This window comes from Nerophis lumbriciformis, linkage group LG09, assembly GCF_033978685.3.
Source record: "Nerophis lumbriciformis linkage group LG09, RoL_Nlum_v2.1, whole genome shotgun sequence".
NCBI classification, from domain to species: domain Eukaryota; kingdom Metazoa; phylum Chordata; class Actinopteri; order Syngnathiformes; family Syngnathidae; genus Nerophis; species Nerophis lumbriciformis.
Window position 1 is genome coordinate 54,220,001 of NC_084556.2, and position 7,500 is coordinate 54,227,500.

Sequence of the window (7,500 nt, forward strand, 5' to 3'; positions counted from 1 at the left end):
TGTCGATTATAAGTTTGCATTTTTTATGGTGATCTTTTTTTTTGTTTTGGTTTGATGCTCTTTTTGTCATAGAATTTTATTTTATTTTTTTATGGCAAACACCAAAAATATGCAAAACTTTCCCCAAAAACTATATCAAAATGGATTTTTTTGATGTGAAGTAATTGGAGCCTTGAATAAATCATTTTGATTCATTATTATTTTTCGAGAAATGGCAGTTTTAAAGAAAAAAAAAACTGTTATTAGAGTTAACATTGCAAACTTTTTCTTGTTACATTTCATCTGTTTGCTCTTTTAATCCACTTGGGTTTTTTTTTAGTAATGTTAAAAAAAAAAAGAAGCTTTAAACACTCCTGATCTACATCTATTTTCTATCACCTGTGAGCTTTGAGGAGGCCCTGAAAGACCAGAGAAAAACAAGTCCAAAACAAGAGGTGGAGTCATGTGATGCACAGCACACGCTGGACGTCTAACTCGGGGGTCAAAGTTGCTAAAAATAGAAAAAAAAAAGGGGCGCGCAAACAAGCTGTGTCCACACGCGTCCTTGTGCACACTGCAAATGTAAACCTGTGTCCACAACCTTTTTGGTGTGTCACCTCACCTTTTTTTCCTGCCAGCGCGCGGCGGGATGGCGAGCACAACTGGGAACATGGCGACTCATAATGCACCGTCAGCAGCTAGGGCAAAAAAACACAAGAAAAAAAAAAAACCCTGTATGGAAGCAGAGAAGACCGGCTCGTTCATTTTAAAAGAGAAACTCAAACTGGGAGTGAGGGAATCATTCCAACAAAGCCGGTGAATAAATAAAAACAAAAACAGACGTGAACAAATAACACAGAGATGATTACCTGTTGAGGAACACTTGCTCGCTGAAGCCTGTGGAGAAGCACAAATACAAACCCCGTTGCCATATGAGTTGGGAAATTGTGTTAGATGTAAATATAAACGGAATACAATGATTTGCAAATCCTTTTCAAGCCATATTCAGTTGAATATGCTACAAAGACAACATATTTGATGTTCAAACTCATAAACTTTTTGCAAATAATAATTAACTTAGAATTTCATGGCTGCAACACGTGCCAAAGTAGTCGGGAAAGGGCATGTTCACCACTGTGTTACATGGCCTTTCCTTTTAACAACACTCAGTAAAGGTTTGGGAACTGAGGAGACACATTTTTGAAGCTTCTCAGGTGGAATTCTTTCCCATTCTTGCTTGATGTACAGCTTAAGTTGTTCAACAGTCCGGGGGTCTCTGTTGTGCTATTTTAGGCTTCATAATGTGCCACACATTTTCAATGGGAGACAGGTCTGGACTGCTGGCGGGCCAGGAAAGTACCCGCACTCTTTTACTATGAAGCCACGTTGATGGAACACCTGGCTTGCTGAAATAAGCAGGGGCGTCCATGGTAACGTTGCTTGGATGGCAACATATGTTGCTCCAAAAGCTGTATGTACCTTTCAGCATTAATGGTGCCTTCACAGATGTGTAAGTTACCCATGTCTTGGCCACTAATACACCCCCATACCATCACACATGCTGACTTTTACACTTTGCGCCTATAACAATCCGGATGGTTCTTTTCCTCTTGATACTCGTCCACAGTTTCCAAAAACAATTTGAAATGTGGACTCGTCAGACCACGGAACACTTTTCCACTTTGTATCAGTCCATCTTAGATGAGCTCAGGCCCAGCGAAGCCGACGGCGTTTCTGGGTGTTGTTGATAAACGGTTTTCGCCTTGCATAGGAGAGTTTTAACTTGCACTTACAGATGTAGCGACCAACTGTAGTTACTGACAGTGGGTTTCTGAAGTGTTCCTGAGCCCATGTGGTGATATCCTTTACACACTGATGTGGCTTGTTGATGCAGTACAGCCTGAGGGATGGAAGGTCACGGGCTTAGCTGCTTACGTGCAGTGATTTCTCCACATTCTCTGAACCCTTTGATGATATTACGGAGCGTAGATGGTGAAATCCCTAAATTCCTTGCAATAGCTGGTTGAGAAAGGTTTTTCTTAAACTGTTCAACAATTTGCTCACGCATTTGTTGACAAAGTGGTGACCCTCGCCCCATCCTTGTTTGTGAATGACTGAGCATTTCATGGAATCTGCATTTATACCCAATCATGGCACCCACCTGTTCCCAATTAGCCTGCACACCTGTGGGATGTTCCAAATAAGTGTTTGATGAGCATTCCTCAACTTTATCAGTATTTATTGCCACCTTTCCCAACTTCTTTGTCACGTGTTGCTGCCATCAAATTCTAAAGTTAATGATTATTTGCAAAAAAAAAAAAATAAAGTTTATGAGTTTGAACATCAAATATGTTGTCTTTGTAGCATATTCAACTGAATATGGCTTGAAAATGATTTGCAAATCATTGTATTCCGTTTATATTTACATCTAACACAATTTCCCAACTCATATGGAAACGGGGTTTGTACAAAAAGTTACTGTCGTGCCTTCTAATGGAAACCTTAAAAAAGATAATAAAATATGTAGTAAATACCAACATTTTTTGTCATACACTTCGGAGCAGACCTGGTCGGTAAATCTATTTTATCAATATGAGTTTTTTTTTATTGCGGGCGACTTAAAAAATGCTTTTTAAATATGCCGTATTTGTAGAGCGCACTAATATATATGCCACACCCACAAAATATTAGAAGAAAAAAAATGCCATTCGATATATAAGCCGCACTGGACTATAAGGCGCAGATATATACTTTTTGAAATGAGTTATTTACACAGAGATATTTTGTTAATATTTATGTACATACCTTAATTGTTTCTAAACGGTGTCTGCAACACGGCAGTAAAACGGCGGATCAAACAAAACAGAAGTGATGGCTGCGCCAGCTCGCTCTACAGTCAGCTAAACCAGGGGTCGCCAAACTTTTTGACCCGGGGGCCGCATTGGGTTAATTAATACATCAGGTTGTGTATATATATATATATATATATATATGTATGTGTGGGAAAAAAATCACAAGACTATTTCATCTCTACAGGCCTGTTTCATGAGGGGGGGTACCCTCAATCATCAGGAGATTTTAATGGGAGCATTCACATACCATGGTTTATATAGGGCACAGAGTGGGTGGGTACAGGCTGGCGTAGGGGCGTGGTGATTGGCTCATGTGTTACCTAGGAGGTGTTTCCGTCTATGGCGGCATGCTGTTACAATTTCGCTGCGCTTGTTGAGGGATGACAGGTCTGGACGGTAAATAATAAACAGTTTCTCTTTCAAGCATAGGTTGCATCTTTTATTACCACTATTGTAAGGTGTGCTGGATGCAAGAATTTGCCATGTTATTGAATATTCAACATTATTGTCTTTGAGGTCCCAAATGTGTTTGCTGAGTTCTGTGGTATTCCGCAGGTTTTTGTTCCTGAAAGAAGCCTTGTGGTTGTTCCATCTGGTTTTGAATTCTCCCTCGGTTAATCCTACATATGTGTCGGATGTGTTAATGTCCTTGCGTGTTACCTTAGATTGGTAGACAACTGATGTTTGTAAGCACCCCCCGTTGAGAGGGCAATCAGGTTTCTTTCGACAGTTACATCCTTTGTTGGTTTTGGAGTCGCTCTGTCTGGGGGCCGACGGCTCATTTGCAATTGTTTTGTTGTGGTCTGAGATGATTTGTCGTATATTGTTCATGCAGCTGTAGCTCAATTTAATGTTGTTCTTGTTGAATACTTTTCTTAGGGTGTTGTCTTTGGGAAAGTGTTTGTCAATCAGATTGAGGAATTTGTGTCCAATGTTCGTTGAGACGTTTTTGCTGTATGGGGGGTTCCCTCAATCATCAGGAGATGATTGAGGCAACCCCCCCTCATGAAACAGGCCTGTAGAGATGAAATAGTCTTGTGATTTTTTTCCCACACATACATATATTGCGCTCTACTACGGTATCGAGCACTATTTTTTGGATATCCTTATTAAGACATATATATATATATATATATATATATATATATATATATATATATATATATATATATATATATATATATATATATATATATATATATATACACACTATATTGCCAAAAGTATTTGGCCACCTGCCTTGACTCACATATGAACTTGATGTGCCATCCCTTTCCTAAACCCATAGGGTTCAATATGATGTGGGTCCACCTTTTGCAGCTATTACAGCTTCAACTCTTCTGGTGAAGGCTGTCCACAAGGTTGCGGAGTGTGTTTATAGGAATTTTCCACCATTCTTCCAAAAAAAGCGCATTGGTGAGGTCACACGCTGATGTTGCCCTGGTTCTCAGTCTCAGTTCTAATTCATCCCAAAGGCATACTTGCCGACCCTCCCGATTTTCCCGGGAGACTCCCGAATTTCAGCCGATTTCCGCCCGGACAACAATATTGGGGTCGTGCCTTAAAGGCACTGCCTTCAACGTCCTCTACAACCCGGCCGGCCCAATCACATAATATATACATCTTTTACACACACATATGAGTGAATGCAAGGCATACTTGATCAACAGCCATACAGGTCACACTGAGGGTGGCCGTATAAACAACTTTAACACTGTTACAAATATGCGCCACACTGTGAACCCACACCAAACAAGAATGACAAACACATTTTGGGAGAACATCTGCACCGTAACACAACTAACGATTAATTTGATAATCGATTAATCTGTCGATTATTACTTCGATTAATCGATTAATAATCGGATAAAAGAGACAAACTACATTTCTATCTTTTCCAGTATTTTATTGAAGAAAAAAAACAGCATACTGTCACAATACTTATTTTGATTATTGTTTCTCAGCTGTTTGTACATGTTGCAGTTTATGAATAAAGGTTTATTTAAAATTAAAAATAAATAAATAAAATTTTTAAAAAAATGTTTTAATTGCCCCTGTGCATGCGCATAGCATAGATCCAACGAATCGATGACTAAATTAATCGCCGACTATTTTTATAATCGATTTTAATCGATTTAATCGATTAGTTGTTGCAGCCCTAATCCGCACTGTAACACAACATAAACACAACAGAACAAATACCCAGAATCCCTTGCAGCACTAACTCTTCCGGGACGCTACAATATACACCCGCGCTACCACCAAACTCCGCCCCCTCAATCTCCTGAATTCGGAGGTCTCAAGGTTGGCAAGTATGCTTAAAGGTGTTCTATCGGGTTCAGGTCAGGACTCTGCGCAGGCCAGTCAAGTACATCCACACCAGACTCTGTCGTCCATGTCTTTATGGACCTTGCTTTGTGCACTGGTGCGCAGTCATGTTGGAGGAGGAAGGGGCTCGAATTTGTGAAACTGAAACGATACAAAAAGAATGCTAACACAGACACTCGTAAACTTGTTAGCATACAAGCTAATGCCAGAGGTGCTAGCTTCATTACATTGCCATAAAGTACATCCACACCAGACTCTGCCTAACCACTGAGTAGGTTAACTTGCACTTACAGATGTAGCGAGCAACCGTAGTTACTGACAGTGGTTTTCTGAAATGTTCCTGAGCCCATGCGGTGATATCCTTTACACACCGATGTCACTTTTTCATGCAGTACCGCCTGAGGGATCGATGGTCCTACCGATCTCAGGGCGGACACTCTAACCACTAGGCCACTGAGTAGGTCAAAGTTGTAAATCATCCCAAAATGTTTCTATCAGATTCAAGGTCAGGACTCTGTGCAGGCCAGTCAAGTACATCCACACCAGACTCTGCCTAACCACTGAGTAGGTTAACTTGCACTTACAGATGTAGCGACCAACCGTAGTTACTGACAGTGGTTTTCTGAAATGTACCATGCGGTGATATCCTTTACACACCGATGTCACTTTTTGATGCAGTACCGCCTGAGGGATCGATGGTCCTACCGATCTCAGGGCGGACACTCTAACCACTAGGCCACTGAGTAGGTCAAAGTTCCTAATTCATCCCAAACGTGTGTTATATCAGATTCAAGGTCAGGACTCTGTGCAGGCCAGTCAAGTACATCCACACCAGACTCTGCCTAACCACTGAGTAGGTTAACTTGCCCTTACAGATGTAGCGACCAACTGTAGTTACTGACAGTGGTTTTCTGAAATGTACCATGCGGTGATATCCTTTACACACCGATGTCACTTTTTGATGGAGTACCGCCTGAGGGATCAATGGTCCTACCGATCTCAGGGCGGACACTCTAACCACTAGGCCACTGAGTAGGTCAAAGTTCTAATTCATCCCAAAATGTTTCTATCAGATTCAAGGTCAGGACTCTGTGCAGGCCAGTCAAGTACATCCACACCAGACTCTGCCTAACCACTGAGTAGGTTAACTTGCACTTACAGATGTAGCGACCAACCGTAGTTACTGACAGTGGTTTTCTGAAATGTACCATGCGGTGATATCCTTTACACACCGATGTCACTTTTTGATGCAGTACCGCCTGAGGGATCGATGGTCCTACCGATCTCAGGGCGGACACTCTAACCACTAGGCCACTGAGTAGGTCAAAGTTCCTAATTCATCCCAAACGTGTGTTATATCAGATTCAAGGTCAGGACTCTGTGCAGGCCAGTCAAGTACATCCACACCAGACTCTGCCGAACCACTGAGTAGGTTAACTTGCACTTACAGATGTAGCGACCAACTGTAGTTACTGACAGTGGTTTTCTGAAATGTACCATGCGGTGATATCCTTTACACACCCATGTCACTTTTTGATGCAGTACCGCCTGAGGGATCGATGGTCCTACCGATCTCAGGGCGGACACTCTAACCACTAGGCCACTGAGTAGGTCAAAGTTCCTAATTCATCCCAAACGTGTGTTATATCAGATTCAAGGTCAGGACTCTGTGCAGGCCAGTCAAGTACATCCACACCAGACTCTGCCTAACCACTGAGTAGGTTAACTTGCACTTACAGATGTAGCGACCAACCGTAGTTACTGACAGTGGTTTTCTGAAATGTACCATGCGGTGATATCCTTTACACACCGATGTCACTTTTTGATGCAGTACCGCCTGAGGGATCGATGGTCCTACCGATCTCAGGGCGGACACTCTAACCACTAGGCCACTGAGTAGGTCAAAGTTGTAAATCATCCCAAAATGTTTCTATCAGATTCAGGTCAGGAGTCTGTGCAGGCCAGTCAAGTACATCCACACCAGACTCTGCCTAACCACTAGGCCACTGAGTAGGTTAACTTGCACTTACAGATGTAGCGACCAACCGTAGTTACTGACAGTGCTTTTCTGAAATGTACCATGCGGTGATATCCTTTACACACCGATGTCACTTTTTGATGCAGTACCGCCTGAGGGATCAATGGTCCTACCGATCTCAGGGCGGACACTCCAACCACTAGGCCACTGAGTAGGTCAAAGTTCCTAATTCATCCCAAAACGTGTTCTATCAGATTCAAGGTCAGGACTCTGTGCAGGCCAGTCAAGTACATCCACACCAGACTCTGCCTAACCACTGAGTAGGTTAACTTGCACTTACAGATGTAGCGACCAACCGTAGTT

At 42.0% G+C, this 7,500-nt stretch overlaps 1 protein-coding gene across 1 annotated transcript in view; it reads left to right on the plus strand.

The window, feature by feature from the left end:
• mtnr1bb (melatonin receptor 1Bb) overlaps window positions 1–7,500 on the plus strand; it is a 167,217-nt gene that overhangs the window by 151,921 nt on the left and 7,796 nt on the right. The gene's annotated exons all lie outside the window — the stretch shown is intronic.